Raw genomic sequence first — 11581 nt, 5'->3', positions numbered from 1 at the left:
GATAGCGTGCAAGAATGGCTAGTCTTCCTCTAGGAGAAAGTGTAGGCTTAGGCTTATGTTAATGGCTAAGTACAATTTGGCATTACTACTCACTCCCTCATGAATTCCTCTCACCAATGGCTTGAATGCTTGAGTACTTTTCAAGGAAGAAGAGGTCCCCTTTTATAGGTGAAGGGAACCCCTAATGTTTTACACGAGAAGGGAAGAGCCAGTGTGAACAGAACCTGAAAAAGTTGGAAATGAGCTTTCCATGCATGATGTGGGCAGACTGGGGTCCAGTATTTTGATCATATCTCCTCAACCATTGCTCTAAACAAAAAAGTAAAAATTTGGGCAGAAAATTCAACTCATTACCTACGACTTCCATTTTAAAATATTTTTCCAATTCGGATTGGAACCTTGTGTAAACAAATTATCAAAATAGGGTCTATTTCTGGTAGTAAAAGTCTTCTTGTGGTCCCCTTAGCCTAGACTTTCATTTGATTCCAAAGGAAACCTCATGCCATATGAAATCATGACATTGCTCCTTGGCAAAGTTTTGTAATCATGCTTGCAATAATGCATTAAAATAAGTGTATCTTTGAAATCATGCCACTTAGTGTTCCACTAGGATTTGATTCCCTCCTAGTAGATATTTAAAAAGAAATATAAGAAAATTATGAAAAATACATAGAATTTATATGTATATTGGAGATTACCCTAGATATAGGATCTAGCTAGGGTGTGAGATGATAATGAGATAGTAGAAATAAAGAATCAATGCTTTTTTTGCCCCAAGTTAAAGAGGCAGAGCTATTGACGCTTTTTCCATAGTACTTTTTGACGGTAAAGTAAGAATATATTACCCTTGAGATAAATAATAGAATGAGATAGAAAGCTTATTATTATACTTAGATATACATATGTACATTATAAGAAATATAACTATGTATTTAAAAAGTTACAAAATAACTCTTGTAGCATGCCTTCCCACTATGTACGTGTCACAGCACGACATCCACCCCCTCTAAACCTGCACATCCTCCAATATGTGCCACATTGTCTCTTTGTAAGATTAGCCCTCTTGTACATCTTCCTTGCTTTATTCTTCACTGGATGATTCCAAAGCTTCATCTTCACTTTGATCTTCACCTATGTTTTGTTCTTCCTCCTTATCAACATCTTCTAGATCATTGTCTCCTCTTCTCTTAAACATTTTGATCCTTTTTCCTGCAATGGGAATCTTTACTTATGTACCATCTAGTTCAGACAAGCTGTAAGTAGCATTTTCATGCACATTCTTTACAACATACAATCCAAACCATCTTTTTGAGAACTTATGCATGACTGTGTACTGGTTATTAAGGCTGCTATCATACACTAAAACCAAGTCACCTTTGTCGATTGCTTTGCTCCTGAGCCAATGCCGATTATCAAAGTAGTCCTTGTTTTTCAACCTTGCATTTTTTAGTTGTTCTTTTGTAGCCTCAATGTCTCCAAGTCTTCTCTCTTGTTGCCTTATGCGCAATGCAAGGAGGTCTTCCCTGCTAAGCCCCTCTTGCCAAGGTAATACATTCCATGTGGGAATTGTATCTTCAATCGGCATCACTGGCTTTTGACCATACATTAGCTCCGTAGATATGTAGACAATTACTGAGCTATGTATTGTACGATCAGCCCATAAAGCATATGGTAACAATTTTGGCCACTCACCAACTCTTCCTTCGCAAGCCTTGGCCAAAGCTTTGATGATAGGAGGATGCCCTCTTTCACTCTTTCCATTGCCTTCAAGGTTGTAAGTTGTAGTAGTAAGAGAAATCTTGATTCCTAATCTGGAAAAGAACTCCCTTGCTTCTTCGGCATCCAGTTCACCTCTGTCTGCAGTGATCTTTTCCACATAACCATAACGGAAAATCACCTCATCAAGAAGGAATTTGCACACAACTTCTGTTGTTTTAGATCTTAATCTCTTCCTTCAACCTGATTAGTTAGGTCATCTCGTGCAAGAACCAAGTATCTCATCTGCCAGAGTCCTAAAGGCATTGTGACTAGATCCACAACCCATTTATAGTGCACAGCTAGTGGATATGTAGAGGGCTATCCATCACGATGTCAAACATTTGAATACATTTGACAAGTTACACATGACTCTACAAATTGAGATACATCTTTGTACATACCCTTCCACCAATATTTTTCTTTCAACTTGGAGAAGGTTTCCCACACACCCCTGTGTCCAGTCCATATACTCTCATGTAACTCTTGCATGAGCTTTACTTGAGTCTCTTTTTTACATATAACCCTTTGTGGTGTAGCACCCTTTTGTTTAGGATTCTTCCACAAGTAGCCATCCCTCAAAAAGTAACCTATGCTTTCCTGCGTATCCTCTTGAATTCATGTTCAGACCAGTCATCCTGTTTTGTTAGAGTACTCAAGTAGCTTCCAATGAGAATCCAATCACCTTCATAAAGATCTTTTAAGGAAAATTCAAGTGGATTAGTCATGCAGACATTGTTACCTTTGACCTGAGAGATGGAACAGAACTTTGTGCCCACATCATCTCCCTCATCAATCATCTGTGACTCATCTTCATACCTTGCCCTTGATAGCATATCTGCCACTGTATTGTCTTTACCTGCAATGTGCTTAAACTCAGGGTTTAAGGACTTAATGTAGGCAATCCACCGCAACATAGCAATCTCTGGCGTTGAGCATCTTGTAATCATCCCAAGAAGTGGTAGACAATCCGTTTCTACAACCACACATGCACCAGTTAGGTACTCTTTTCCATTTTTCAAGGCTGTATAATCATACCCCATAACTCTCACTCTATCTGTGGATAGTTTCTTTGGCGAGCACTTAGTACCTTTGCTCCAAATCTCACCACATACCTGTGTCCTTTTTTTTCATCTTGCCCTATTGCCCATCCAATCCTTGTAGGACTGGTGTTTACTGTCACAATTACTGGCCTTTGATACTCATAGTCTACCTTTCTCAAAGTTGGTGCTGATTGGAGCAACTCCTTCAGTTTTTTCATGGCTTTTACATGTGCTTCTGTCCATTTAAACTTTTGATTCTTTCTAAGCAATTGATAAAGAGGATCAGGTACATGCGCATAATGTGGAATCCAAATAACATAAAAGACACATGCTCCAAAAAACCTTCTAACCTCAGTGATGCTAGTGCATGTTTCTTTCATTCTTTGGATGGCATCTACCTTTGTTGGACAAGGTTTTCTACCATATGGCCCGCACATGTACCCCACAATGAGCACTTCATTGACACCAAACACAGACTTTTTCCCTGACAATGTAAGATTCAATTATTCCAACCTAGACAAAATTTTACCACAATCATTTATGCGATTTACCACAAACCTGCGACATCCCCTAGGATCCAAAGCTTCATCTTTGTTACTTTCTTCACATCCTTTGATAGGCAAATCATTAATGAAAGGCTTTGTGATTTGAGGAATAAAGTCACGTAAGACCTTATTCATCCCATTCATCATATGTGCAACCGAGTTGGTTGCTCCCTGTGGCAAGGTACACATCCTTACCAAACCCAAAGGTATCCTCATGGTTTTCAAGTCTCTACTTTCGATTGCAAGCTGAAATTGATCATACCCTTGGTAGAGATCTCCCATTGAGTAGATTGCCCTCCCTGCAAACGCCTCTGTAAACTCATCCACAATTGGACCTGTACCTACATTTCTAATTGTCACCTTGTTCACTGGTTGCATATCTTGGATAAAGCGTAGAGAACCATTCTTCTTTGGAACTGTGAACCACCTAATTGAGTATGGAGCACAAGAAGGCTCCAAGATTCCCATTTTGGTTTTCTCATTCAGTAGCTCTACTAACTTTGGCAAATGAGCCTTTGGAACCGGAATAGGCTGCAAATTCCAAGGCACATGAGGTATTGTGAAAATTACCATAGGAGCTACAATAGAAGGATCAACATATCCTATCTCGTGTGGCTCAAATGCAAAAGCCTTACCATGCTTTGAAAGCATTTCTTTGAAGCACCTTGTCTCCTCTTGTGTTAGAAACTCCTCGCGACCAATCTGCAACTCTTGGAAAGACTCCTATGTGAAGGTATGCCCAATCTTTTTAGGATTCCTCAAACTTGGTTGTAAAGAAGTCTGCTCAATCTTTTCCCTGTTTTTGGGTGGTAAGGGTGAAGCTACTGGTTTCACCTTCTTTGCTACACTCTTGTATTTAGTTTCAACATGGACTTTTGGGCCAACTGTTTGGTTTTCTTTAAAGGCTTCTATTACTTGGTACATTTCCATAGAGCAAACTTCCACAACTTCATTTTCAAGATGCAAACTAGAACCCATTATACCATCAAGCTCATCCATAGTATCTACAAAAGAAACTTGTTCATACAAACCCAAAACATTTTCAGTAGGCTCTAGCAACCCACTCTTTTTCATGCCTATTTGTACGTTATGCACATATTGCCTCTCTTCAAATCTTCAAGTTTTGTAAAACATATTGATCCATTCCTTGTTACCAAGGAGCTCGTTTTGAGAAAGTTTCACCTATTTTTGGATCAAGCGAGATCCTTTTTCTTTCTGTACCACTGCAATCCCACTTTGCAATGGTACTTGGCCAAAACCCATCATTTCTCTATGATCATGAAACTCTTTTCTCACCTTTGGTAGAGGATATTCTCTAAGGTTGTCACGATTTCTTTCATGGTTTACACAAACTGTGAGAAATTGGACAGCTCGTTTACCATCTTTGCTACGTATCCTAGAATATGTTGAACCATCATCCATTACCTTTGTTTCCATTCAAACTCCCACAATGTAGGGCTGTCCAAGGATGAGATGATCTGAATATGTATCCTATACAAAGAAGTTTTGGTCAATCTTTACATCACCTATTGTCACCTTCAAACCTGGACATGCTTCATACAACTCACTGGATGAATTGTTTTCCGCTTTTACCATCCAGCCATGATCTGTGTCCATCGGCCATTTGAACTTGTTGTAGAGACTCTTTGACATTATGTTTATTTCAGAACCATGGTCAATCAAGGCAACAAATGGCTCTTCAAGATCACCTACCTTGACCAAAGTTTCTGTAGTAGCCCTTGCACAGTGACTTCGTGAATAATAGCTCCTAGGAATAGCTTCAACTTCTTCATCATCGTTTGAGAAATGCACTTACTTCACTCTCCCACTAGATTGGTAGCATCCTACCACAGTTCCATCATCCTCCTCCTTATTTTACAGGTGCATCCCTTGTGTCTTCAAGGTTTCCCCTTCAACCTGTGGACGAGAAACTTCAGCAAGAGTTTGCCTCTTCCTCTTTATGATGTCAATGATCTCCTCATGGAATTCACGCTTTACAATTCCAAGAACTTCTCCCAGAGTAAACTCAATCTTGCTATTCAAGATCCTTTTCTCCAAGACTTTCTTCAAATCTGTAGCAACCTCGCTATCAGATTGTAGTTTATAAGTTGGTCCTTTTGTCTTACCTTTTGTTGGCTCTTTCTTATTTCCTGTTGTAGAATCCTCCATGAGTACTTCAGGTGGAGATGCTCCTTGTGTCGGGGGTGTTTGGGAAGGCATTGAGTCACTTCTTCCCCCACTTCTAGAAGCTCCTTTTGATGGTCCTTCATCAGCATTCTCATGTCTGCGCTTCTCTTCTACATTACCCTCATTTTGTTGGCATTTTGTAATGTAGGTATGCACTGACAATGAGTCCACTGGATCATTCCATCCTGTTTGTATATGTATGCAATCACCTGCTTCATGTAGAATCTCTTTTGTAAGCTTTCCCTTTTTAGCTAATTGCATGACATTTGGCCAAATTTGACCATGCTGGTCATTCACCTCTTCATCACTGAGATGCTCAATGTTTACTCCATAAGAAGTTTCCTCAACTGAAGAGCTAGCATGGTTAGTTGCCATATCTTCAACTAAGGTTTGCATTCCCCCCTTTCCAAAGTTAGTTCTCAAGGGTAGACCTGTCTCTCTTAAGTGGATTTTACCATCCTTAAAAAAGATAACATCTTTCGACAAAGCATCACTAAAATCATCAAAATCCCTTCTTACATGGTATGTACTATCACACGAAATACATCTATTAACAAACCCTTGTTTGGGCTGTTGTCTTTGCCTGAGAAGTGGCCTGAGAAGTGGCCCTGATGGTTGGCCTTTTTCTTCAAGCTTTGCAAGCTTCACCTTCAAGTTACGCATTCTCTTCACAAGCTCATCTAGCATAGACTCATCAAAATTAGGAGCTATATAAGTAGGCTTTACCATTTTGTCAGAAGTTGAGGTTGAAGGACTTGTAGTGTTTACTACCATCTTGTCCCTTCTTGTTTGTCGTTTGGCAAGCAATGAGACAGCACCTTCAACTTCATTCCAGCCGGTCTTTAGTCCTTGCTCAGCATCTTTATCTTCAAGAAGAAGCTCCAAATTTTCTTGAAACTCTTTACCTGCAGCTTGTAAGAAAAGATATGTCTTCTCTGCATCTAGTGTGTCCCTTTCTGTCCTAGTGAGTTGTGCATAGCGCCCCTCAAATTTCTTAAGTAGCTCTATTATTGATAGTCCTTGCTTTGGCTTGACTACCCATTCTAAGAATGTCCTTTTGGTCACTCTCTCAGAGTCCTCCATGAAATATTCCTCCTTTAAAGCTACTTTGAGTTCTTCCCAATTTCTCCCATGCCCATCTTAAATTACCCTAACATGCTCCCTAATTTATGGAGCAACAACTAGCTCAAAGCTTTGAATCATCTCACCTTCTGACACGCAATGCAGCTCCATCTCCTTCACATACTCGCGTAAGTACTTGGTTACATCTTTGCCATTGAACTCATCCATTCTGTTGACGGCCACTTGTATGGCCTTCGTTGTTGAAATTTTCCTTCTTTCAGTGGCATGTTGTTGTTGCATGAACATTGCAAATGCTTGAAACATTTTCATTGTTGCTAGGTGAAAATGCATACCATGTTGCTCAACATGATCACCCATGGTTACCCACAAACTCTCACCCTGGAAGATTCGCATCGGGTTCACCAAAATATTACATCGAGAAATTTGTCGTCTTGCCAAGAAAGCACCAGGCTTTTGGCTGTGAGAGTTTGTGAGAGAACTCCAAAAAACTATATGAAGAAGCTAAACCATAGATGCCATGAAGATTAGGGATTGAAAGGAAGTTCAATCAAAGAAGCCCCACTCTTTCTCTCTTACACTCACACACAAGAAAGAACACAAAAGAGAATATCAAAACAACACAAAGATGAAAACATCAAGGCTATGGTCATATCGTATCATGGGTAATATGAAAGGGTTAATAGATGAGTTGATGGTATTCAATCTTGGCTGACCAAATAGGCTACGAATTGTTCTTTGGAATTGTAATTTTGTGCTTACCATAATATATATGTTTTGTCTAGTGATTGGGATTAATTGTGTGTACAAATCCTCTTGGTTCATAGCAAGATAACAATACTTACATAAAAAGAAAAGTTATAGTCTATAAGAGGTAGTATGATGGGATCCGGTGAAAGAAGTTTTTCACTGAGCCTTTCTGGGCCAAAGAGAAACACTATACGTTGTTGAAAGTGTATTTTACGGCCAATCCATACGTTAATTCTAATAGACCGCACAGAGTGGAAGTGATAGAAATTCTCACCGTGTGTATTATTCATCTATGATAGTATGTGAGAAATGTAGATATGAGAGAAGTGAAGAGATGAGAGCATTCCCTCCCACGCCCTATTCTTGCCAGTAGGCAATAAGGATACTGCGGGGAGAGATGTACCTGTAGCAAGGAGAACCTAGAATTTGTAGAGAGGATGAATTTCTAAGAGTGAGAGAGATAGGTTTGGTTAAGGAGATGAGATTAGGTATGTATGTATGTTGGATTAGAGATGAAAAAGAAAACAACAAGAAATCAAGAAAACATCAATGTACAACACATCTTGCTTGAACAACCCTTCAGCACCATTATTGATGGAGAGAGAAGAAGAGGGGAGAATTCAACTTTAAGTGATACGCCAAGTCCAAGACCTTCTTTGATTAGAGTTGATCTTCCAAGGATAGTATGCAAGAATGGCTAGTCTTCCTCTAGGAGAAAGTGTAGGCTTAGGCTTATATTAATGGCTAAGTACAATTTGGCATTACTACTCACTCCCTCATGAATTCCTCTCACCAATGGCTTGAATTCTTGAGTACTTTTCAAGGAAGAAGAGGTCCCCTTTTATAGGTGAAGGGAACCCCCAAGGTTTTACACGAGAAGGGAAGAGCCGGTGTGAACAGAACCTGGAAAAGTTGGAAATGAGTTGTCCATGCATGATGTGGGCAGACTGGGGTCCAGTATTTTGATCATATCTCCTCAACCGTGGCTCCAAATAAAAAAGTAAAAATATGGGCAGAAAATTCAGCTCATTAGCTACGACTTCCACTTCAAAATCTTTTTCCAATTCGGATTGGAACCTTGTGTAAACAAATTATCAAAATAGGGTCTATTTATGGGAGCAAAAGTCTTCCTGTGGTCCCCTTAGCCTAGAGTTTCATTTGATTCCAAAGGACACCTCATGCCATATGAAAGCATGACATTGCTCGTTGACAAAGTTTTTTAATCATGCTTGCAATAATGCATTAATATAAGTGTATCTTTGAAATCATGCCACCTAGTGTCCCACTAGGATTTGATTCCCTCCTAGTAGCTATTTAAAAAGAAATATAAGAAAAATATGAAAAATACATAGAATATATATATATATATATTGGAGATCATCCTAGATATAGGATTTAGCTAGGATGTGAGATGATAATGAGATAGTAGAAATAAAGAATCAATGTTTTTTTTGCTCCAAGTTAAAGAGGCGGAGCTATTGACGCTTTTTCCATAGTACTTTTTGACGGTAAAGTAAGAATATGTTACCCTTGAGATAAATGATAGAATGAGATAGAAAGCTTATTATTATACTTAGATATGCATATGTACATTATAATAAATATAACTATGTATCTAAAAAGTTACAAAATAACTCTTGTAGCATGCGTTCCCACTATGTACGTATCACAACACGACAACGATCTTTACGACATCTTCATTCACTATCCTTATTTGATGATAGCCACTTTTAAGGTCAATCCTACTGAAGTAGGTCAAACCTTGTAGCGTATCAAATAGATCTTCAACCCACGACACAAGAAATTTGTTTTTGATAGATAGTGAGATGGTTTAGCACTCGATAGTCCACACGCATGCGGTATGTACCATCTTTCTTTTGCACTAAAAGGATTAAAGAAAAAAAAAGGGAAGGAGCTAGGCCTCACCATCCCTTTGTCTACCAGTTCATGCACTTGCTTCATTATCTCCTCTTATTGAGCTTGAGAAACTCTATAAGGAGGCTTGTTAGGTGGTGAGCTTCTTGGTAGGAGCTCAATTTGATGGTCATCATCCCCTTGTTTTGGAGGTAATTCCATAGGGATATCATCGATAAAAACATCTTGGAGTCCATTTAGAAAAGTAGACAAGTCTAACTCTTCTTGATTCCTGCCATTTTCATTTGATAAAACATTAGCGTCATTAGTGGATTCTTTGACAAAAATCATGACATATGCAAGATTCGAGCTTTTCATTGACTTATCAAAAGAAGGTGAATTGACAAGTAGTATAGTACGGCCGGAATCACTAGCATCTATATACATGCTCTTTTACTTGTAGGTGAAGTAGATTCTCCTTTCAGGAAACTTCATGTTGGCAGCCATGCGGTTCAACCAGGGTGCCCCTAGGATAACATCCTCATGTTCGAGGAGGGATAAAAAATTCTCCTTTGTTGACATAGCTTTGGACACGAAGCCTCAACTTTCCAATCAAGGGAGTAATGGAGGCTTGCTGTCCCTTGAAAGATCCATCGATAGCTACAATATCTCCCATCTCAAAATCTTAAATGCCCAACTTAGTGGCCAACTCCATTGATATGAAGTTGTGAGTAGAGCCAGGGTCAAACAAGATGAAGGCCTCATTCTCCCTTACCTTTCCCCAAACATAGGAGAGAGGTGATCCTTTGGAATGAGCATCCTCTTTTGGAGCTTTGATCTTGGAAGCTCTAGGAGTCTCATTGTGGGCATTTCTTTTGGGGCAAGAAGGATAGCCATGTCCTTGCACCCTACACTTGAAGCATTTGTGGTCCTTATGAAAAGCTTCTAGCTCTTCACGAGAGAGTTTATTTTTACCTTTGTAACCTCCCTTCTCCTTGGACTGATTGTTGTTGTTGTTGATGTTGGAATTTCCTTGGGAATAATTTTGGGCATTGTTTTTTCCCTTTGCATCACTTTTGTCTTTGCTTTACATGGGCTTGACATTCCTTCTAGCCCCTTGTTGGAAATTGATACGTGAAGCAATCACAGTGTGGTGGATTACTTCGATGATAGAACAAGGCCATTGCGATTTGACTTACTTGGCCATCTATTCACATAATCCCACACAGAATTGTTGATTTTTCTCGGAGAAGTCCATCTTTTGAAAGACAGTGGCCTTGAGATGTAAATCCCAAAACTTGTCCACATATTTGTGAATAGACTCGTTCTAGAGCAGCTTCAAGCTCCGCCATTCTGTAAGCACTTTGTCCTTTGCATCACTTGCAAGGAATTACTTCATGATGGAAACTCGTAGAGTTTGCCATGTATTTGGGGCTTGGTCGTTGTCATGAAGTCTAGCCCACCATTGACAAGAAGATTTTTGGAAGTGCATAGCTACATGATGGTGTAGCTTGGAGGACTCCGTGAAGCCCTCATCTCCAAAGGCCGCGTCAAATTATTGGATGAAGGCCAATAATTTTTCAGTGGCACCAAAGGTGCCATCATAGGTGAGAAAAGAGATACTCTTTCCTCCCTCTTTGGATTTCTTGATCTTTTGGGACCTTCATCACGCAGGGTAAGATTTTCAATGTCCTCTTCTCTTGTATTCTCTAGGAGAATAACTATTGCTTTTGTTGGAAGAGGAGGAAGGTGAAGAAGAAGGAGAAGAAGGTGACCTCTTTCTTGCCTTTTTCTTCCTTTTTTTCCTCTCTTCCCTTTTGGAGTGACGAGGAGAAGGACTATGGGTTTGACCGTTTCCTCTTGGAAGGAGTTGGCGACCGTCTAGACCGCCGTCTTTGTGGATACATATCTTCAAAGGAACTTAGGGATTTGCTTCTTTCTTGTTCTTTGGATTCCTCCTCTCTTATGGGAGAGAGTCTTCTTTTGGCCTACTAATCTCTCTCTCCTCTTAGAGGGGAAGGGAAATCCCATAAGCACGAAGTTCTTGCAACCTAGTAACAAGATAATCAACAAACATGGGGACATTATCATTGGCACCTTCATGTACAAAATCAAACTTATCAATGTCATTATACTCTCTTGGTTATTGTCATCCATGCTAATTAAACTTATGTATAGAATTACTTTGTGCTTTGGTACCCTCAAAAACCTTAATCGCTACTCTTCTTTACCTTTGAAAATTAGTTCTCAAGTAGCCACACCCCTCGAACTAAGTCCTTCTCAACCAAGATAATAGATCCTTGTCCCAAACTTGTGCCGTTATTTGAAATTTTCATAAAATCTAATATCTAACCAACCCAAATAATT

Source organism: Adiantum capillus-veneris, unplaced genomic scaffold, assembly GCF_014529385.1.
Source record: "Adiantum capillus-veneris isolate H3 unplaced genomic scaffold, ASM1452938v2 Hic_scaffold_274, whole genome shotgun sequence".
Classification (NCBI taxonomy): domain Eukaryota; kingdom Viridiplantae; phylum Streptophyta; class Polypodiopsida; order Polypodiales; family Pteridaceae; genus Adiantum; species Adiantum capillus-veneris.
Note: the sequence above shows the minus strand (reverse complement) of the source record.